This window comes from Panthera tigris, chromosome A3 (assembly GCF_018350195.1).
Source record: "Panthera tigris isolate Pti1 chromosome A3, P.tigris_Pti1_mat1.1, whole genome shotgun sequence".
NCBI lineage: Eukaryota > Metazoa > Chordata > Mammalia > Carnivora > Felidae > Panthera > Panthera tigris.
Genome location: NC_056662.1, coordinates 130,905,015 through 130,927,676, shown reverse-complemented (window position 1 = coordinate 130,927,676; position 22,662 = coordinate 130,905,015). Strand labels below are relative to the sequence as shown.

At 50.2% G+C, this 22,662-nt stretch overlaps 1 protein-coding gene across 7 annotated transcripts in view; it reads left to right on the top strand.

The window, feature by feature from the left end:
- Nucleotides 1–2,341: 2,341 nt before the first annotated feature.
- The window catches only part of GREB1 (growth regulating estrogen receptor binding 1), a 145,671-nt gene continuing 125,350 nt past the window's right edge, over nt 2,342–22,662 (top strand). For 5 of the 7 annotated variants that reach the window (XM_042982487.1, XM_042982485.1, XM_042982481.1 and 2 more), the window contains exon 1: nt 2,680–3,132. The gene's annotated coding sequence lies outside the window, so the exon portion shown is untranslated. Of the gene's footprint in view, nt 2,396–2,679; nt 3,133–22,662 lie in introns of those variants that run through there. The other 2 variants (XM_042982484.1, XM_042982482.1) reach the window with 2 other exon arrangements.

Sequence of the window (22,662 nt, the reverse complement as noted above, 5' to 3'; positions counted from 1 at the left end):
CAAACATATTGGTTACTGTTAATTCAACACAGTTATTCTGTACATGTTTTTACTGGGTTGAAAATGGACTATACTCTAGAAACACAAATACAATTCCAAGAATGTTCACTACAGTCTTGTTTTTTAGTCTTTATTTATTTTATTTATTTTTTAATGTTTATTTTCGAGAGACAGAGACAGAGCATGAATGGGGGAGGGACAGAGAGAGAGGGAGACCCAGAATCCGAAGCAGGCTCCAGGCTCCAGGCTGTCAGCACAGAGCCCGACGTGGGGCTTGAACCCACAAACCGTGAGATCATGACCCGAGCCGAGGCTGGACGCTTAACTGACTGAGCCACCCAGGCGCCCCATTACAGTCTTGTTTATAACCATATCATAATCAGCGCTGATATCTATCAACAGAAGAACGTGTATATAAATTGTGCCATAGCCATACAATGGAATACCATTTAGCAGTTAAGATGAATCAGGTAGGGCTCCGTGAATGACCAGGTGGCTCTTACAACCATAACATTGAGCAAAACATTATAAAATCAACCCACCGGATTACGGAACAAAACATAGGGTGCGATAATACCCAGAAAGTTTGTAGAACCGGTAAACGTGTTACATATAGTTCACGAACGCGTGCATACGTAGTTAATAGTATAGAAACGTGGATGGCATGTCATAGAAGAGTACTGGGAGGGGGGCTGGGGAGGAAGGAACTGGGATCACGGAGGGCTGCCCAGGGGCTTTAACTGTATTGTGATATTATTTATTTTGTACGCGAACATCCGAAGCAAGTATGGCAAGATGTTAGGATTGGCTGGTTCTTGGGCACACAGGGAGGGCTCATGACGTCGCCCCTCCAGCGTGCATTTGAAATATTTCACAATGAGGAAAATGATGGTGTTGCCATTCAGATTACAGATCTGCCACGATTGATTCAGTCAGCGTCTTTACTGAGGCCCTGCTTGTGTGCTGGCATTTGCTGGGAGCTGTCCCCTCATTCTGTCATTTCCTCACTTAACTGCCCAGCTGGGTGGCTGTGACTGTCCAGTCCTGGAGGACAGTGACTCATAGGCCCAAGGCCTCGCTGGCGACGCGTGGAGGTGAGGGGCAGGGAGGGTCCAGGACAGGTCCTCCGGCTCCTGTGCAGCACCTCACAGGTTCCTGAAATCACAGGGGCGACGACATTTGCTGAAAAGAGGAAAGAAACCTCCAGCCCTGTGCTCATCCCTCAGGCTGCCTCTGCACCAGCCGCCAGCGACATCTACAAAGTCTTATTTGAGGTTCCTTCTTTTTCATTCCCTCCTTTATTCCCTCATTCTTCTGACCGGGCGTGGGGAGGGGGCCAGGGCAAAGGTGCCTGGGTGCCACCTACAGGAGCCTGTACTTCCAGAATCTTCCTCTTGCTCTGCGGGCCTCAGGCGGAGCCCCTCGTGGGCCTCTCGCTGACTCGGGCTTCTGGGGACCAGGGTCCACCAGTCAGGCTGTTAGAGCGGGCGGGCAGCGCTGCGGGAGACGGGCGCAGTCGGGTGGGGAGGGGGGGGCATGGTACCTGCTGGGAGACCCAGTCGACAGGACCCTCTGCAGGGCTCAGTCCAGGCGCCGACGTGGGGGGAGGGGGGTGTCCCTGGAGGTCTAGACTCCTCTCTCCCTGCCTCCCACACTTGCCTTGTCTCCTCCGGGCGCCTGGGTCCCAAGCGACAAAATGACCTCTGTTCTCGGCGGGTTCTTCCCACTTGTGTCCAGATCCCCCCACCCGCCCCGCGATGTCCGCGGTGGCCGGAGGGGCTCCAGGTCTGGGTCACGCGGGAATGCGGGGAGGGGGCCCGCGGGGAGGACCGAGAAGAAAGCGACCTTTCCAGGGCGCGGGGCCGGCCGGGTGCCGGGCGCTTCAGGTGGGGACCTGCTTATTTCCTCGAGGTGGACGCCGGCGCCGGGCAGAGCCGTTCGCTGACCCTCCCACCGGCCTCGCTGGGCGCGGGGATCCGGGCGCGGGGGTGGGGAACGAGGGGGCCGGGGTGCCGCGGGGGCCCGAACTCCCGGCGCGGGGGCTGGCTCCTGCCGCGTGGCCCACACCCCTCGCCGGACGCCGCCCACACCGCGCGCGACCCTTCCCCAGCCCGGGTCCCGGGCGGCCGTGCCCACCGCGCGTCCCTGCCGCGCGGTCGGCCCGAAGACCCGGAGAAGTGGACTCAGGCGGGGGGGCGGGGGGCGGCGGCCGGGGTCAGGGGTCGCGTCCCCGGCGCGGGCCGCGCTCCGCCGCTCCGGGCTTTGCCGAGCGCCCCCCGCCCGGCCCCGAGCCCGGCAGCTGTGGGTGGGACCGCGGCGGGGAGGCTGGGCCGGCCCTCCGACGGCGGCGGTCGCACCGGAGCGGGGCTGCGTCGGCGGGAGGACAAAGGCCGAGGTGAGAGCCGTCCCGCCGGCCGGGCGCCGGGCTCCGGAGCGGGGCCGCGGGGGCGGGGAGCGCAGGGCGCGGGCGGACGCGGGCGCTTTCCCGGCCTGCGCCCGCGTGGGGGGGGGGGGGGTCGCGGGAGGGTCGCGGGGCGCCCTCGAGGGCACGTGGGCCCTGGGCGCCCTCGCCTGGTGTGCGCGCGCGCGCGTGCGCCCGTGTGAGATCGTGGAAGTTGGAGAGCGCGCTCCGCGGGGCACAGCTCGGCCGGATGACAATGACGGCGGCGATCCCTCCTTTCGGGGCGTGCGGGCGTGGGTGTCGGCGTGTGTGTGTTTAGAAAGCTGGAGCCCCAGGTGGCAGCCACGTGTCCCCAGCCCTTGGGACACGGGAGAAAATGGGGCTTGTTCCCAGACCGGCCTGGGACGCTCGGAGAGGCCGGTTGCGGGGAGGCGGGGGCCTAGTCGCTGGAGCCCAGGTTTTTGCGTCTTGGGAACAAAGGCTGGTTTCCTGAAGTCCGAGAAAGTGCGTGTGTGCGTGTGTGTGTGTGTGTGTGTGTGTGTGTGTGTGTGGCCGCCGGGGCGCCAGGCCGGTGTGGAGGGAGGCCAGGGCTACCCGCCATTCACTGGGAAGGATGCTGGGCCATTTTGCTGTCAACCCTTTTTTGATCCCCGGTCGTGAGGACCAGCAGGAAGGAGGGACTAGTGAATTTGTAAACTGAAACTTTTCTTGACTAGACTCTCGCTATAGAGGTAAGTGTCGCTATGGGCTTGAGGGGTGTTCTTAGGATATCTTTGAAACGGTAAATGTGTAAATTTCACTTGAAAACGTCGATTCCCAGGGAGAGCATTTTAATCTCTGTGCTTAACACGAGGTGTTAGGAGGAGATCTGGAGAGGTTCTGAGCTTTGTCTTACTCAAATGTTGTGTTAAAGTCGCCCGGTTTGCAGCACTTTGTAGGAAAATGTTATTGGAAGTTTTAAAGGCCAATCAGAGCCCCACCTTTAACTACTTTTCTTAGAATGTCTTCAATCTCCGGGCAGATTTGACGAATTCCTTGTAACCAACCCATTGCTTCCAGAGCACAGGTTTTTGACTGGCTTCAAAAAGTTTGTTTTTAGGAAATGAAAACCAAATTTAAAATGCGAAACAGTGAAGTGAAACCCAGGTGAGGAAATATTTCTGCCAGTCTTTGCACGCTGAAATCTGGTGCATTTAAAATTTGCAGTGTGGTCTGTGACAGTGTTGATTCCCCACAGGAGTGGATGAGGGGTGCTGCTGTTCATTCTAGAACAAGCGTTCTTTATGGCTTAAGAAGGAAGCTCAGGTGGAAGCTGAATTTCCATCCTGGACTTTCTCATTATTGCAGATGGTTTAAATGGTTTGTTTGTGGTTTAAGTGTTTTTAATTAGTGAAAATAGGCAGTTGGGCCAATACCTTTAATCTTACTGGGTGGGTAATTTGAAGCTATGCTTTAAATATGCGTATTTTTGTCTTGGAATTGAAAAAAATTGTTTTCAATGTTTATTTATTTTTGAGGGAGAGAGAAAGAGAGAGAGAGAGGGAGAGAGAGAGAGAGAGAAAGAGAGGAGGGGCAGAGAGAGAGGGAGACACAGAATCCGAAGCAGGCTCCAGGCTCTGAGCTGTCAGCACGGGGCGAACCCATGGACTGTGAGATCATGACCTGAGCCGAAGTCGGACGCTTAACCGACTGAGTCACCCAGGTGCCCCTGTCTTGGAATTGTTAACAGGAGAGTTTATAATCTCTTAGAGCCTGTCTAAAGGTTTCTGTGCTTAATGTGAAGGTGACCACTCTGTCTTTCATTTAGTGAGCAACTTATTAACGCCCTATCGTGTTGTAGGTATTTATTCTGGAGCTACTATTATGCTTGACATTAGAAATCCCCTTTTTAAGAACATTGTGTCCATTTTGTGGATTCAGCATTTGAAGTATTTAGCAATTTCAGAGTGTTCCGAGGCCATCTCAAAGTAGGGCTAGTAAAAGTTTAAACAATCAGAATGAGAAGACAGACTGCAGCTTAAAGAGAGAGGGCAGGGCCCCTGCTCCCCTGCCCCGCTGTGCCACCCCCCTGCACCGTGCCCAGGCAGTTATCAGAATCTAGAGGGACCAGGACTTGCAACAAAGACTGTGGCACGGACCGTTCATGCACCAAGTGGGGAAAGGGAGCCTGCTTTTAATAATCACGCTTTCCCAGCCCCCCCCCCCCCCCCCGCCCCCTGTGATTCCTGGGTTCTGGTCCATTCTGGGAAAGGAAGCCTCTAGGGCTTTCGTGGGGGCAACTGGCCATGACAGCTGGCTAAGGGCAGCTCATGGAACTCTGGCCTGGCCATTTCAGAGGGCTCATGGACCTCTAATCTCTTCAAAAAGATTCCAGGCAGTTAATCTTCTCAGCTCATCCACTGCTTAATGGGCCCTCTTGGCTTTTTGGGTCTGTTTCTGGATATACAGATAGATTGCTGTACTTTGAAGCTAATTAAAAAAAATACAGGAGGAAAAAAAAATACAGGAGGGGGAAGGCTATTATAGAAGTAATGTATATTTGTGATATATAATTTAAGAATATACAGAAGAGTTAAAAAAGCAGAAATCTGTGATTCAGATATAATTACTGTTAACATTTTGGTGTATTTTTTCTGGTATTAAAACTAAATTTTATATGCTTCTAAACATTGCTCAACATTACATGTTATATGGTATATGTGTTATGTTACTTTGTATCTTTTTTCATTTAAAAGTTCTGGGTATTGGGGCCCCTGGGTGACTCAGTCGGTTAAGCATCCGACTTCGGCTCAGGTCATGATCTCACGGTTTGTGGGTTCGAGCCCCACATCGGGCTCTGTGCTGACAGCTCGGAGCCTGGAGCCTGCTTCAAATTCTGTGACTCCCTCTCTCTCTGCCCCTCCCCTGCTCGTTCTCTCTTCTTCTCTGTCTCTCTCTCTCAAAAATAAATAAACATAAAAAAATAAAAATAAAAGTTGATATTGCCTATCATTTCTTTCATACTGTCATTTTGAATAATTTTATATTGTATAAAAAATTCTAATTTATTTGTCTAACAGATTCTTGGTTTTTCCCTGTTATTTCCACTTGACGTCTTTTCATTTTGATAGAACACACATGATGATGGTCATACACATTTCCAAAATGCGACTGCTCTTAGGCAAAAAAAAAAAAAGTGTAATTTCTGGGATATCCTTTCCCTTTCTGGAAAAGGATGCAGTCTTGCTCAGTTCAGTTAATCTCTTAGTTCACTCTTACTTGTCTCTGCCGTTCGTCAGTACCTGTAACACAATAATATGCGTTTTTTTTTTTAATTTTTTTTAATGTTTATTTTTGAGACAGAGAGAGACAGAGCATGAACGGGGGAGGGACAGAGAGAGAGGGAGACACAGAATCTGGAACAGGCTCCAGGCTCTGAGCTGTCAGCACAGAGCCTGACGCGGGGCTCGAACTCACGGACCGCGAGATCATGACCTGAGCCGAAGTCGGCCGCTTAACCGACTGAGCCACCCAGGCGCCCCAATAATATGCATTTTATTTACTCCACCGAACGATGGGCTTCTGGAAGACAGAAATGTGCATCTTAATTTTGTGTGAATCACTCTAGTGCTCAGCCAAGGCTTGGCATGTCAAAATATTTTGGGAGGAGGGAAGTACGTCTCAGGGGCCACGTGAGAGACCCCAGGCCTCTCAGAGATGTGCCGTGACAAGTCTTGATCCAACTGGTATCCGTCACCTAGTTTAATAGGAAAACTTTGAACATGTACGGAAGCGGGGAACCAGTACAACGTTCTCTGTGATCATCATCCGGCTTCGACAATTGTCAACATTTGGTCAGTTGTGGTTGTTTTCACTCCCCCCACTCCCCCCACTGCAAGCCTGCTGGATGTCTTTGAGGTCTAAGACATAATGGCCCATCATACCCCTGTGTTTTTGACGAGGAGTTTACCTAATTTTCCAATGAGAAGAGCATGTCCTCGGGGGCTCAGCAGAAGGCGGGGGGGGGGGGGGGGGGGGTGGTGTTTCCAGGAGGCTGTGTGACACAAAGGCCTGTGACTCGAGAGTTAGAGAAACTGTCTGACTTGCTCGTTTTTGACCTTGAGAGGGTCGGTTCTCCCTGGGCTCCTGCTCTAGTCTGTCACCTGAGCAGCCTGACCTGGGTAATGTGGAAGATCTTGTCCTTGAACTTTAACTTTGTTCACGATAAGGTCTGTCTTTTAGTCTAAGGGGGTAGTTCTCAAATTGTTAGTCCCAGGACCAGCAGTTTCGCTGTCGCCAGGGAACTTGTACAACGTGCAGACTCTCAGGCCCCTGCCTAGATGGACTCAGAAACCCTGGGGGGGGGGGGGGGCAGCAACCTGGTTTAATAAACCCTCTGGGTGATTTTGATGAACCGCGAATCTGTGAAGGTCAGCTGAGAGTCTATAAGCTCTTTTAAAAAGACAGAGACAAAAACCTGCTGGAAATTGTGCATTTACCTATCATCTGGCTCTGTAAGTCAATCCGATGTCAGACTTCTTCCCTTTGTGCAGGCTGCTGTTAACTGTGGAGTGACTGCAGAATCTTTTGCTGATCAGGAAATCTGATTGGTAGTTACATGTGCCTTTCCCCCCTCCCCCCCCACCCCCCAGAGAGAGTGCACACACAAGCAGGGGAGGGGCAGAGGGAGAGGGGGAGAAGGAATCTTTTTTTTTTTGTTTATTCTTGAGAGAGAGAGAGAATGAGTTGGGGAGGGGCAGAGAGAGAGAGAGGGGGACACAGAATCAGAAGCAGGCTCCAAGCTCTGATCTGTCAGCACAGAGCCCGATGTGGGGCTTGAACTCAAGGACTGTGAGATCATGACCTGAGCTGAAGTCCGATACTCAACAGACTGAGCGCCACCCCCCCCCCCCCCCCACCCCGGCGTCCCAGGTGGTTATGTGTTCTTGACTCAAAAAGATTTGGGAGACGAATTATTATAAAGTGTTTCTGAACTGGGGTGTGTGTAGGCAATTTGCATTAAACACATGGTTGAGGGGTGCCTGGCTGGCTCAGACTGTAGACCATATGACTCTTGATATCACGGTTGTGAGTTCAAGCCCCATGTTGGGCGTGGAACCTACTTAAAAAAAATGTTGAAAACCACTTAGTGTGAGGCACCACATTTATAATTACACACATACTTGTGTGTAATTATCTCCCCATGGTTCTTGATAAGTGCTGTGCAGAATCAGGTCTCCTTTGCTCACTGTTGTGCCCCAGTGCCCAGCACAATGGACGGCCCATAGTAGGTGCTCAGTAAATATTTGATGAACGAATGAGCTTTTGTTCTTTAGGGAACTTACAGAACTCTGGTTAGAGAGCCAAGCCCAATACTGATAGAAACAATTCAGGAACAATTAAGGGTTCTGCTTTGAGGTTTTGACTCCAAATGTAGGAGAGTTTGAGCCAAAGGGTCAGTTTCGGATTTGTCAAATAAAAGTGTCTCTTACATGCTTAGCTACGTCTTCAGACTCTGGGGAGAAGTATGAAGGGCCATACAAGAGAATAAGACAAAAGGAACTCACGCATATGAGAGCATCCCATTGATTCATGACTACCTTTCTTTCGATTGCTCTCAGACACCAGAGTTAGCTGAATAATAATTAGTAGTATCGACCATGTGAAAGTATACGCAAGTTGGGTAAATGTTCAAATCTGTACAAATCTTCATTTGTAAAAATTTAAAAGAGGCTTAGAGAGTTGTTTCCACAATTGAAAAATCCGCAGACATGATGGTCTGGAAAGGTAAGGCATGTTTTAGCAACGTAATCCCATCATTTATTTAATATGTACGTATTTATTGAGTATGTACTATGTGCCCATTGCTAGCCCATTGTGAGTGCTGGAGGTACAGCAGTGAGCAAAACAGACAGTCCTGCTCTCACGGGGCTGACATTCTAGCAGTAAGATTGCCAGTGAGCCCAGTGCTGTGGTTGTCATTATCATTCTTTGTCTCCATAGAAAATATGGTCATGATTCTTGGGGCCCCTGGGCGGCTCACTGGGTTAAGCACCCGACTCTTGATCTCGGCTCAGGTCGTGATCTCACGCTTCACGAGATGAAGCTCCACATCGGGCCCTACGCTGGGCGTGCAGAGCCTGCTTGGGATTCTCACTCTGTCTCTCTCTCTGCTCCTCCTCTGCTCAAACATACACGTGCACACTGTGCCCTCTCTCTCTCTCTCTCTCTCTCTCTCTCCCTCTCCCTCTCTCCCTCTCTCCCTCTCTCCCTCTGTCTGTCTGTCTTAAAATAAATAAATGAACCTAAAAAAAAAAAAAAGGAAAATATGGCAATGATTTTATTATCTAAGACCGCAGTCTGGCCACACGTAAACTGTAACGTGTTGCAGTCAGTGGAGAGCAGGTGGACAGGTGCAGGTGTTCTGACAACTCCCCAGAGCTGGGGGTACCTCTCCGGCCATATGTGACACCCGCACCCATGGGGCTGACAGTGTCAACCTGTTACCAGGGTGTAACGTGTTTGTAATTTTTTAAAAAAAGTTCTGTGTACAACTTTAAAAAAAATCTTATTTTCACTTTGGAGAGAGTGAGAGGGAGCGCGCACGAATGCACAAGTGGGGGAGGGGCAGAGAGAGAGAGAGAGAGAGAGAGAGGGAGACAGAGGATCCCCAAGCAGGCTCCGTGCTGACAGCAGAGAGTCCGATGTGGGGCTTGAACTCGCCAACTGTGAGATCACGACCTGAGCTGCCGTCGGACGCTTAAGGGACTGAGCCACCTAGGTGCCCCCAATGTATTTATAATTTTTTTTTTTAACATTTATTTATTTTTGAGACAGAGAGAGAGAGAGAGCATGAACAGGGGCGGGTCAGAGAAAGAGGGAGACACAGAATCTGAAACAGGCTCCAGGCTCTGAGCTGTCAGCACAGAGCCCGACGCGGGGCTGGAACCCACGGACCGCGAGATCGTGACCTGAGCCGAAGTCGGCCGCTCCACCGACTGAGCCACCCAGGCGCCCCTGTATTTATAATTTTTAAAGTAAGGAATACATAATAACAAAGATCTGGTGTTGCCTCCTCGCATGTACCCTACTGTATTCGCTCAGGCTGCCACAGGAAAATACTGTAGACCGAGTGGCTTAAACGACAATACGAATTTATTTCTCAGGTCTGGAGGCTGAGCTTCCAAGATCAGGGTTCTGACCGGCCTGGTTTGGAGAGGTGACAGTTCTCTTTCCGGCCTGCCAGAAGGCTACCTCCTTTTCTTGTTCTTGTTTCAGGAGTAGAGTTTAGTGATTCATCGCTTGCGTGTAACACCCCGTGCTCGTCGTAAGAAGGCCCCCTTTTTGCTGTGTCCTCACATGGCCGTTCTGCTGTGGGCACATGGGAGGGGGAGGGGGGCCCTCTGATGTCTCTTCTAATCAAGATACTAACCCAATAGGATCAGATGCCTCCCCCCCCACGCCCCCTTATGACCCCACTTAACCTAAATTACCTCCTTTTGGTTCTCTGGAGGTTAGGGCTTCAGCGTGTACATTTTGGTGGTGAAGGTGGGGGCACCTGACCCTTCAGTCCGTAACACCCCCCCGAGATTACCCCTGAGGTGAGCATGCTCAGTTTTGGATCTGGAGTTGGGAGATGGGTTCGCAAGACCACACGGGAGCACCCGGTACTGGTTTGGGGGACCCTGAGGAGGAAGGGTGCTCTTCAGGGTGGGTGAGGCTGGGGCACACATAGGTGACCGCCGATTCTGGCACCTCTAGAGAGATTTAAAAACGAAACCCCATTGGGGCGCCTGGGTGGCTCAGTCAGTTCAGCATCCGACCTCAGCTCAGGTCATGATCTCGCGGTCTGTGAGTTCGAGCCCCGCGTCGGGCTCTGTGCTGACAGCCCGGAGCCTGGAGCCTGCTTCAGATTCTGTGTCTCCCTCGCTCTCTGCCCCTCCCCCACTCATGCTCTGTCTCTCTCTCTCTCTCTCTCTGTCAAAAATAAATAAACATTAAAAAAAATTTTTAAAAATGAAACCCCATTGAATTGCTTGAAAGCCTTAAAAACTTTCTTCTGAGGGGCGCCTGGGTGGCTCAGCGGGTTGAGCGCCCAAGTCTTGATTTCAGCTCAGGTCGTGATCTCACGTTCATGGGTTCGAGCCCTGCATCGGGCTCTGCGCTGACAGCGTGGAGCCTTCTTAGGATCCTCTCCCTCTCTCTCTCTGCCCCCCCCCCCCCGCTCCCCCCCGCTGGCGCTGTCCCTGGCTCTCTCAAAATAAATAAATAAAAACTTAATTTTTTTTTTTCCTCTTGAGTGTGGTTGATACGTAATGTTACATTGGCTTCAGGTGAACAACCTGGTGATCCAGCGTCTCCATATGTCACGCTGGGTTCACCACAAGTGTCACTGCCCTCCGTCACCTTGCAGTATGGTTACAATGCCACTGACTGTTGAAAGCACTTCAATAATGGAATAGAGTCCTGCGAAGTTGGTTGTGGGCCCCGCTGCGTTTGGCTGCATTACCAAGTGGCAGGCATTGCAGAGTTTTCATTTTAAGTAGTAGGAATTGGCTCCTCTGTGACAGCAGTGCAACTTGGAACCTGGTAGTTACTTAGCTGGACACAGGGCAGTGATCGGTAGTCCCTGCAGAATTCTAGGCTGTCAGATGGGGCGGTTCCTCTCCGTGGTTACCAGTGGGGCGAAGTCCGCGGGAAACAACACTTCCGTGACCGCCGGGGCCCGGGCTCCAGGTTGGGGCCGTGTAGCTGTTAGATCGTTCAGCCCTCACAACCGCTCTGTGCGGACTAGGCGCTAACATTCCCGCCTCGTGTGCAGGAAAGCCAAAGTCCAGGGAGGTTTAGTGACTTGTACAAGGTCGTGTAGCAGGAAGATGCCTTATCAGGGTTTGAACGCACGTCCGTCTGACTATAAAGCTGTGCAACAGACAAGCCGAATCTTGGCCTCAGGAGAAACAATCTGCGTGTCCATTTTGTTAACTTTCCAAGTTTTCATCTCCCTTTCAGGTTAATTTCTACGTGGACTTCTCATTTGTCTGCCATTCGATTCCCCCTTCTTTTGGCTCCTGGGCTGGTTAGAGTAGCATGTTTTTTAAAAGTCTATTTATGTGGAGAGGGAGAGAGAGAGAGAGACAGAGAGAGAGAGACAGAGACTCCCAGGCAGGCTCTGCACTGTCAGCATGGAGCCCAACGCGGGGCTTGATCTTACAATTTGTGAGATGACGGTCTGAGTCCAAGTCAAGAGTTGGTCCCTTAACCGACTGAGCCACCCAGGAGCCCCTGGAGTAGCACCTGTATCTCAAGATAAGCGTTCTGCCCCTTTCCTTTCTATCGTCTCCCCCGTTTCTTCCTGAGAACCTGCATTTTCTCACTGGCAGTTATGGGGGATTATTCCAGAAACTTCCTTGGTCCTCTTTTACTAAGATATATTTGTTGATTTTGCCTGCAGAATTAGACCTTGTGACTTTTGTAGCTCGAGGAGAGGACCTCTGCTGGACTGTTTCGAGGAGGCTGGCTCGATTTTACCTTCACCTTCAAATCACAAGCCTTCTCTTGTTGAATCTTGACTGTTTACAGCATCCCTTGGAAGTTAGCAGAGAGGAGAGGTTCTTGGTTGAGCAGAAAGCCAGAAGTCCTGTAGGCTCACATGTCTGAAGGTTAAATTGTCTTCTCAAAATGTTAGTTGGACAGCAAATTCGACCTGTTTGCTTGATCTGTAAACCCATACTGAATGCTTACTCTATGCCAAGTAATTATATTAGGTGTGGTGTGGGACACACAATGTGTAAGCCGCGGGCCCTGCCCCCTGAGGAGTTTGCAAACTATAGAGATATGAAATATTGTTGCTCTCCTTACTGATGGCTACACACATGATAGAAAATTCTAAAAAAGCAGAATTTGGGCCGACGTGTTTGGCGATTTAGGGAAAACGAATCTGATTGGGGAAAAGTGAGAAGAAATGAACAGTTGTTGACTTTGTCCTAAGCGTAAATACTTTACACATGCCACCTCACTTAATCCTTACTGGGTGAGGAAGAGTGTTGTTCCCATTGTAAAGAGGCTTGGAAAAGCCAATGGCCCCACTCAGGGTTACGTGGGCAGCAAATGGCGGAGAACCCGTTTTTGTCTGGCTCCAGAGTGGGGGTGGGGGCTGGACAGAGCCAGACTGGGAAGACGACTCATGGGGGCAGTCGGCCTGCACGTACCCCCCAACCAAGACCCTTTTCCCTGACTTCCTGTCACACAGACCCATGACACTTTTGGGGTTGTGGGTTATTTTCTGGATCCTGGAGTGTGGTCCATGGTCCAGCTGCGTCAGCATCACTTGGGAAATTGTTAGAAATATAAGTTTTTAGGGAACTCCCCGCCCCCCAGATTTTCTGAGTCAGAATTCTGGACGCTGGGGCCCAGGAACCTGTTTTGAGAAGCCCTCCAAGTGAGTCTTACGCGTGCCAATGGTCGAGAAGCTCTGCTGTAGAGGCTGCTTTTGAACCGCTCTGGCAAGAGGTCAGTGGAAGAGATCTTTGCTCCAGAAGTCTGGAGTCCATTCCGGACACAGCTGCTGGCTTCTGGCTTCCTTCGTTGGCCTTGCTTTTCGATCACGATCCTTCTTCTATGTGAATGAGGGTGATCTGGGTGGTGAAGGTAATGGGAGCGTAGTTAAGAGCTGGTCATCTGGAGTCATGCAGACCCAGTGTCAAACCGGAGCCCAGCTGCACTTGGGGGAGCCAGTTAATCTTCCCTAGGTCTGTGTCCTCCTCTGTAAAACGGGGCGGGTAATAAATGGCTCACAGGCTGGTTGTAAGAGCTCAGCATGCCGGGTGTCAGTCAGATGCTTAGAACATGGCCTCTTACGTAGAAAGTGCTCATTATCGTTGTTATCACCCGCAGCCTGTCTTAGGCGTCTGGCGTTAGAGGTGCTTTCTGGGGGGCGGGGGGTGAGGGTGCTCATTTTTCAGCATCCACACCTCTCGCTCATTTCTGTGGTGATTGCACTGGGTCGTTCTATGACTTCTTGGGAAGAGGGTCCCCCTGCGTGACACTGAGTGGTCTGCATGGGAATCGGGCCGGTAACGTCATCATCGGCTCACCTTGCCTCTTTTTCTTTAGCGATGTTGCTTGTACGTTGCGTTCTTTGAACATCGCAACTGGGAAGCAGGTGGGTGGTTTCGTGCAACTGGCTGCTGTTGTGTATTAAGCCCCCGCTTTGTGCCAGCATTTCGCACGGTCCGCGGGCCTCGCCACGGCCTGGGAGTGTAGGGACGAGGAAGCGCGTTTCACACATGGGTAGACTGAGGCCCAGAGATTTACCTGCTAGGCAGAACCACGTGGAATTGCTATTCTCGCGGGTCAAAAATGGTGTGATATATTGGCAGCTTTCTATGGTTCGACCTAATCACAGAATTATTTTTCACAAACATAGAGAAAAAAAAAAAAAACGGTCCCAAGGAAATAATCGTATTTCTTCTGACCCAAATATTACCCAAAAGGACACTTAAAAAATCGGGGATACGTGCACTTTGCGGAGCCCTTCACCATACGGTTCATTCAGATTTCACAACCGCCTTAGGAGGGAGGTGCTATTGGCATCATTCTCCTTCTACAGAGGGGGAAAGTGAGGCACAGAGAAGGTAAGTAGCGTGTGCGAGGCCACATCCCCAGGAAGCGGCAGAAACAGAATTTGGACGCAAGCAGCCGGGGCCCAGGGTCTGAGCTCTTAGGCCCATGTGCGTTGTTCTCTTGCGTCCCAGGTAGGATAAGGTGCTTTTTTTCTCGAGTCAGTGGGATTTGGTGAGCCGGGAAGGGAGGGCCTTCTGGAGCACCTCGGGGGGTCTGTGCTAGGCGCCCTGTGCACCCTGTCGCGGAATTCTCACGGCAGCCCTCTGATGTCCTCAGCGTCGCCCCGTTTCACAGACAAAGGGAAGCCCGGCCGGGAGAGGTGATGGAAGTGATAGGCAGAAAGCGATGGGGCGAGATTTCACACGTCCCGGGGGCTGGGTGTGACTGCAGAGCCCTGTCCATCCTTGTCCTTGTTCTCAGGGATCCAGTTTCCTTCCAGAAAGCGTCCGCTTCCCGCTTTCGCTCTGTTGAGATCAGGCGCTGGCCACACTGTGCAGTGCTCTCGATTCACAGGCAGGAGGACGGCTCTCAGGTTGGGGCCGGGGTCGCCAGGAGGATCTTCTTTCAATTATGTGGTCACCATGGGAGGGAGCAAAGATGATGCCTCGCTGGGGATTTTAACCCCCTCAGTTTATATTTATCTGCGGTCGTTTGCATGGCTGAAAAGGAACCGGCTCAGACTTGGCCCTCGGTTGCTCCTTCCAATCGCCGTGGTGCGAAGCCCGCAGATTCCCAGAGGGGCCTCTCTCGCAGAGACAAAGGCCAGGAACCGCACCTGCCTGCGTCTCCTCCAGCCCTGTGGCCGCGCTTGAATATCTGATTGACAAAGGGAGGAGTCTGGACGAAGCATCCTCTACAGCTCAGGTGCCAGTAGAAGTTGCTAGCAAGAAGAATATAGATTTTTTAATGCTGGTTTTTTAAATGCTGATTGAATTAACATTGTAATTTTGAGATAATTGTAGATTCACATGTAGTGGGAAGAAGTAGTACAGAGCTCTCATGTACCCTCCACTCAGTGTTTCCCAATGTTAATCTCTCTCTCTTTTTTTAATGTTTATTTTTGAAAGAGAGCGAGCGAGCGAGCTTGAGAGCATGAGCAGGGGAGGGACAAAGAGAGCGAGGGGGACAGAGGATCCGAAGCGGGCTCTGTGCTGACAGCAGAGATCATGACCTGAGCTGAAGTTAGATGCCTCACCGACTAAGCCACCCAGGTGTCCCCCAGTGGTAACATCTTGCAAAACTATAGTACGGCTGTCACCGTGGTGATACAGTCAAGATAGGAATTGTTCCATTCCTGCAAGGAGCCCTTACGTTTCTCTTTCAGGGACACAGCTCCTGCTCTGTCCACTCTTGTCCCCCCATCCCTGGGTCCCCACAATCCAATCATGGGTCTGTTATCCCGTTCTATAATTTTGTTGATTCACAAGTGTTTTATAAATGTCATCATACAGATCGTGATCTCTTAAATATTTTTTTCTAATGTTTATTTATTTCTGAGACAGAGCATAAGCAGGGGAGGGTCAGAGAGAGAGGGAGACACAGAATCCGAAGCAGGCTCCAGGCTCCGAGCTGTTACCACAGACCCCGACGTGGGGCTCAAACCCACAAACCATGAGATCATGACCTGAGCTGAAGTCGGTCGCTCACCCGACTGAGCCACCCAGGTGCCCCCAGATCGTGATCTCTTGAGGTTGGCTCCCTCCCCGTGCCCACTTAGCACGATTCCCTGGGAATTCGCTTGGCTGTTTTGAGTATCAGTAGTTCGTTCCTTTTTATTGTTGAGTTACCTTGCAGGCTAGGGATGTACAGCAATTTATTTGACATTAACCTGTGAAAGGATATCTGAATTGTTTCCAGTTTTTGGCTGTTATGACTAAAGCCAGTGTTAACATTTGTGCACATTAGTGTAACATTTTTGTGTAAACATGAATTTTAACTTCTTTATTTAATTTCTTTCTTTCTTTATTTTTATGTTAGAAAGGGATAAGGGGAGAGGGGCAGAGGGAGAGAGAGAGAGAGAGAGAGAGAGAGAGAGAGAGAGAGAGAGAGAGAATCCCAAGCAGACTCCACGCTCGGTTCTGAGCCCCACGTGGGGCTCCATCCGGTGATCCCAGGATCACAACCCGAGCCGAAATCAAGAGTCGGATGCTCAACCGACTGAGCCACCCAGGCACCCCTTTTTCATCTTCTTAATAGGGTCTTTTGCAGAGCCAAACTTGTAAATTAAAAAAAAATTTTTTTTAATGTTTTTATTTATTTTTGAGACAGAGAGAGACAGAGCATGAGCAGGGGAGGGGCAGAGAGAGAGAGGGAGACACAGAATCCGAAGCAGACTCCAGGCTCCGAGCTGTCAGCACAGAGCCCGACGCGGGGCTCAAACTCACACACTGTGAGATCACGACCTGAACGGAAGTCGGACACTCAACCGACTGAGCCACCCAGGCACCCCCAAACTTTTAAATTTTGATGAAATCCAGTGTATCAATACGTCATTAAACAATTTTTTTTTAACATTTATTTATTTTTTAAGAGACAGCATGAGCCGGGAGGGACAGAGAGAGAGGGAGACACAGAATCCGTGGCAGGTTTCAGGCTCCGAGCTGCCAGCACAGAGCCCGACGTGGGGCTCAAACCCACGAACCGCAAGGTCATGACCTGAGCCGAAGCCGGGCGCTCAACCGACTGAGCCACCCAGGCTCCCCTATCTGTATATCATTTTAAGGATTGTGCTTATGGTGTCAAATCTAAACGCTCCTTGCCTTGCCCTAAATCGTGAAGATGTTCAGCTGTGGCTTTTGCTTTCAGTTTTATATGTTACGTTTTACACGTAAGTCAGCGCTCCACGTTGAGTTGTATCAGGTGTGAAGGTTTAGGGCAAGATTCATTTCTTCGCCTGCGGGCATCCAATTGTTCCAGTACTGTTTGTTGAGAAGGCTATCTGTCTTCGGCTGAATTGCTTTCGTACTGATTTCTTTTAAGATTTCAAGAATTGGTGCTTTTTATTACCAAGTCAAATTATTTGGGCCACAAAAGGGCCTAAAGTTTGCACAAAAAATTTGAGATACCGATACAATTTTAGGCTTCAAGAGATTCCCTAAGGACAGTTCAGCTCAGGAACACTGTAGGTCCGGACTTCCTGGCAGTTAGGTGGGGGCGTGAGTCATGGCACAGGGAATCTGGGCGGGTGGTGGGAGGCTGATGTCCTGGGGAGTTTTGTGCAGCTGGGCGGCCTTCCTCTCCAGGGAGGGGTGGTGACGCTGGGTGTCCTGGGTCAATCTGGGGCACGCTGACCTTGGGGGTGGAGTTGGCCTTGTGGTAGGCATGGGCATGACCGGGTTAGGCTCCCACTTTGTCTTCTGTGTCAGCTGCAGCCCTGCCTGGTCTCCGACTGATTTCAGCTGTCAGCTCCTGTGAGGTCTCCTGGCCTCCCCCTGTGGGCTTCCAGCAGCTGGCTGTTCGAAACCCAGTGTGCAGGACACAACAGAACTCAAGTGCGGCTTTGGAAGTGTGAGTGCACAGATTTAAAAAAATGCTGTTACTGTTTAAAAATGTTTTCTGTTACACAAACGTGTTCATTGGAGAGGAGGTAGCTAGCACGGTTAAACAGCATTTATCTGTAATCCCCGGGCCCCAAGATAATCCCTGTAAACACAAAAGTATTCATTTTGGAAGGAAGATTATAATAGTTATTGTTTTTTTTGCTCGTTTCTTTCAAAAACTCCAGTCTCCAGCTGGGCCATAAAGACACAGAGCTGGTTTGGAAAAAGAGAGAAAAAACTGTTTTCTCATTGGCTTGAAGTGGAGAGTTGTGACATTGCTGACCACAAGGCCCACGTGGCCCATGTGCGGTGCCATGGTCAGCGGGGGGGTGGGGGGCACGTGGCCCTGCCAGAAGGTGGGCGCAGGGGGGCCGGCTGCAGCCAGGACTGTGAGAATGATCTTTTGTTTCCACTGTTCAGCTGTCCAGGATGACGGCTGAGGACGTCTCGTGTCTAAACACTGCTATCTGCCTCTGTCCTTTGCCCTGAGTGTCTAACAGGTCTCCCCACAGGGAACCCCAGAGAGCCGGGTCTCCATCATGCTATTAATTCCAGGCAAGAGCTGATCAGTCGTATTTGCCTTGACCATTTACCTCGGTCTCTGTGTTTTGTTCTGAGGGAAATTTGTCTACTTAGCCGGTGAAAACACTAGAAAACCTTTCTCTCACATTTCAAATGTTATATGAGTTAACTGCAGAAAAACGTATAAAACACAGACAGGTGCAAAACAGAAAACTAATTCCTCCACCTAGAAATAAGTTCTTGTTTTTAAAAAAATATTAAAATACATTTTTTTAATGTTTGTTTATTTTTGAGACAGAGACAGAGAGAGACAGAGAGCAGGGGAAGGGCAGAGAGGGAGACACAGACTCTGAAGCAGGCTCCAGACTCTGAGCTGTCAGCACAGAGCCCCATGGGGGACTCGAACCCATGAACCATGAGATCATGACCTGAGCTGAAGTCAGTCACTTAATTGACCGAACCACCCAGGCACCCCTGTTTATTTTTATTTTAAAAAAATGATTATTTATTTTTGAGAGAGAGAGGGAGGGAGAGAGGGAGAGTGAGCAGGGGAGGGGCAGAGAGAGAGAGGGAGATACAGAATGCGAAGCAGGCTCCAGGCTCTGAGCTGTCAGCACAGAGCCCAACACTGGGCTTGAACTCACGGACCGTGAGATCATGACCTGAGCTGAAGTTGGACGCTTAACTGACTGAGCCACCCAGGTGCCCCATAAGTTCTTGTTTTTTTAAGTGTATATGTATATAATAGACATATTACCCAGACTAGCATATATTATACATGTGATTTTCCTGTAGATGTACAAGGAAACTTTAAGCAGGTCATTACTGTAAATATCCTTCCCCACAAATTTTGATAGTTGTGTGCTATCATAATCCCTTTTTACACAATTTCTTTGCATTGTAGAAACATTGCTTTAAAAAAATTAAAATGGTACGGTTGCCTTTTCTGGTTAGTAAAGAATTCTTGCTGTAGCTAAAAATGATCTGCTTTGGTAACAGGAATGTTTCAAAAGTATCATTCAGGTAACATATTGTTACTTTATTAAAGTGGTTTTGGCAGCAGAGAAAAGGGAACCCTGAGATTTGGGGGAGTTTTGTGGAGCTGCTCCAGGGCACTTGATGTCTTCAGGGCAGGGAGTGGATGCTGGTCAGACTTCTGCCCCCCACCGGGCCCCTCTCTGGGAGAGGTCTGGCCAAGGGAGACAGCAGGCAGGTCCCCGGCACATTTCCCTAGGCCGGCTTTTGGCTAAGAAACAAGAGAAGGTGTAGAGAGTTCTGGCAAGCTGCCGTTGGATTTCTGTGCGAGCCCGAGATGCCAGAAGAAGGAACAGTGGGCGAGCTGCCAGTTCACTCCCCATCTTCAGCTGTGATGTGACTTGGGCTGGGCCGGAGGTCCCATCTGAGAGGCACAGATCCTGCGGGGACGAGCTCTGCCTTTGTGCCGTGTTGCCGTCACACGTCACGGGTGCCTCCGCGCCCTGCTCGCCCAGCTCCTGGAGGGCGGGCACCAGGGCTCCCTCATCCCGGCACCTGCTGGACCGAGCAGGGCGCCCCGGCCTCCTGGAATCGGCCAATGAGCTTGTTCAGGTTTTTCATGAAGGGACCCTGTTTAATCAGCGGTGCGCCCTACCGACTTCGCGTTTATTCGTTTACGTCCTGAACATCTTTGAGTAAATTGCTGCAGGGGTGACGAGGGGCAAAAGGATGTGCCTTGGGGGGGTGGTGGGCATCTCAGTTCTTGGGGAGCGGGATTCTTTCCATGATGGGGTGTCCAGCATTTTAAGACGTTTCCTGTTTATCTCTGTATTCCTATAACCCGGTTCCCTCTAGACGGAAGGTGGTTTTAGGTTCTATTTTGCAATACGCTTTTTAGGAAGATAATCTTGAGATGTGTCCAAGTGCAGACGCGTAAGTGCCTACTTCTTGCCAGGTCCTCGCTGCTTTTTATCTTCAGGAATCCTACTCCTAGGGTCCCCTTTTTATTTCTGTTTGCGCCGACCTGATTTTTAACTTGTTAGAGCCCGGATTTCTGTTTACGTGCACAGAACTAGGACAACGCGGAGCCTTGCTCAGTTCATTTATGTGCTCCTTGAATAAAGGCAACGATTACACTTAGGAAAATATTTACCGACCACACACCTCGGACCAGATACTCCGTCTCTCCTCCACCTACGTTGTTATCTTCATCTAGTGAAGGCACATAGGAGGCCGAGTGAGTGCATAATTATTGTAACAAGCCCGTGAGGCAAGTTGTATCGTCTCTGTCTCATAGTTGAGGGGCGGAGGCTGCGAAAGCCACGCTGATGGGGTCATGCAGGGGGAGGGGTGCGGCTGGCGTTCACACCGATGCCTGTCCGGAGTCAAGGCTGTGTTGGTGCCCCCGGGCTGTCCTACTTCATTGCCAGTGACGGAAGAGAAGGGGCTACGGCAGACGTTGATTGGCGACGAGGACCGGTTTTCAGAGGATGGTCGTGTGGGCGCAGGAGATGCTACCCTCCCTGCCTTAGCACCCCTGCTTTGGATACGGGTTCCTCGTGTGCCCTAGGTCAGAGATGACCTCCCCAGTCCAGATACCCTTATGGTTTTAAGATGTCTGAAAGACATCATTTACCTTTCCATGGGTTTCCTTAGAAATTCTAGTGGCCAGTTTTTGTGGGGAAAACAGAACTTAAAAAAAAAAAAAAGGATAGTGGCATTTCGGGTGACTTTGGGGGAAAGAGCACCTGAAAGCCGGTGGCAGGTTCCTGATGTGGCAGAAACAGAGAGTCACCAGAAAGCCAGGAAATGTGAGTCGGTTTAGCAGCTGCTGCTGTCCATTATCTGGAAATTCTCTTTGGATCTTGATATATTTCACCGGAATAACCATAACATTTCCTTCTAGCTTTTAATTTTGATTTGGTGTTATTTTTGAGATGACTCATCGAAAACATTTCCAAGTCTCTATTATTTTTCACACGTTTAGAGAAAGGTACACCCACATCAAGAGGGTGATCAATAATAGACAAAGCGCCAGAATATTGATCCTGTCCTTGAAATGTGGTAGTAACAAATCAATAAATGATAACAAATGGCGACAATGTTCGCACTTGCTTGCACACAGATACTGGAAGAAAAGTAATAGGAAAGTACGCCTTAATAGCTATGCAATCAGGGAAGATGATTACGTTCGGTGTTGGCAGACCTTCAGGGGTGGTGCAGGGAGACAGAGTGATTTGCTTACGGTCCTACAATGAGAAAGTGACAGGCTGGCATTAAAGGGATCACTTTTTAACCTTTTTTAAAAATTTTTTTTTTAACGTTTATTTATTTTTGAGACAGAGAGAGACAGAGCATGAACGGGGGAGGGGCAGAGAGAGAGGAAGACACAGAATCGGAAACAGGCTCCAGGCTCCGAGCCATCAGCCCAGAGCCTGACGCGGGGCTCGAACTCACGGACCGCGAGATCGTGACCCGAGCCGAAGTCGGCTGCTCAACCGACTGAGCCACCAGGCGCCCCTTAACCTTTTTTTTAAATGTTTTTTTTTGGGGGGGGAGGGGGAGGGACAGAGGGAGAGAGAGAATCCCAAGCAGGCTCCACGGTGGGGCTCTGACGTGGGGCTCTGTCCCACGGCTGTGAGATCATGATCTGAGCAGAAATCAAGTAGGACTCTTAGCCGACTGAGGCACCCAGGGGCCCCTCGCTCTTTACTTTTATTTGTTTCTAATTTTTGCTGGAGTACAGTTGACACGGAACGGGACATTAGTTTCAGGTTGTACAACAGAGTGATCCAACAAGCTACTTTAGGACCGTGCGATTCCATTACAGTGCTGTTGACTGTGTTCCCAATATCCTTTCGTCCCCATGACTTCCTTTTCCGTAACTGGAAGCCTGTGCCTACTGTCTCCTGCATTCATTTTGCTATCTTGGGCTCCTGGCAATTATCGGTCTGTTCTCAGTGTTTAAAGGTCTGATTCTGCTTTTTTGTTTATTTAATTCACTTGTTTTAAAAGAAATATGTTTAACATTTATTCATTTTTGGGAGACAGAGAGAGCACAAGAGGGGAGGGCAGAGAGAGAAGGAGACAGAATCCGAAGCAGGCTCCAGGCTCTGAGCTGTCGGCACAGAGCCTGACATGGGGCTCAAACTCACGAACTGTGCGTGAGATCGTGACCTGAGGTGAAGTTGGACGCTTAACTGTCTGAGCCACCCAGGTGCCCCTGTGTTTTAGGCACCACATATGAGTGAAATTGAACGGTAATTGTCTTTCTCTGTCTGACTTACTTCACTTAGCATAAGAGACCCTCTAGGTCCGTCCATGTTGTCACAGACGGCAAGATCTCATCCTTTTTAATGTGAAGGCATCACGTTTATTTATTGTTATGACAAATATTTGTTTAGCAGCCGTAGTGTGTCAGGTACCAGGGACAGACTGGTGAGCCAAACACACATGGCCCCTGTGTGCACAGGAGAGCCGTTGAGTGGGGGACAGAGACTATCAGATGACCCCTGAATGGGCAAGGAGGAATGTCCTTAGGTGGGAAGAAAGTTCCAGGAGAGCAGCACAGCCTGATCTAGACTGGGACGTGATCCGAAGATAGTTGGCAGTAACCGTGAGGCT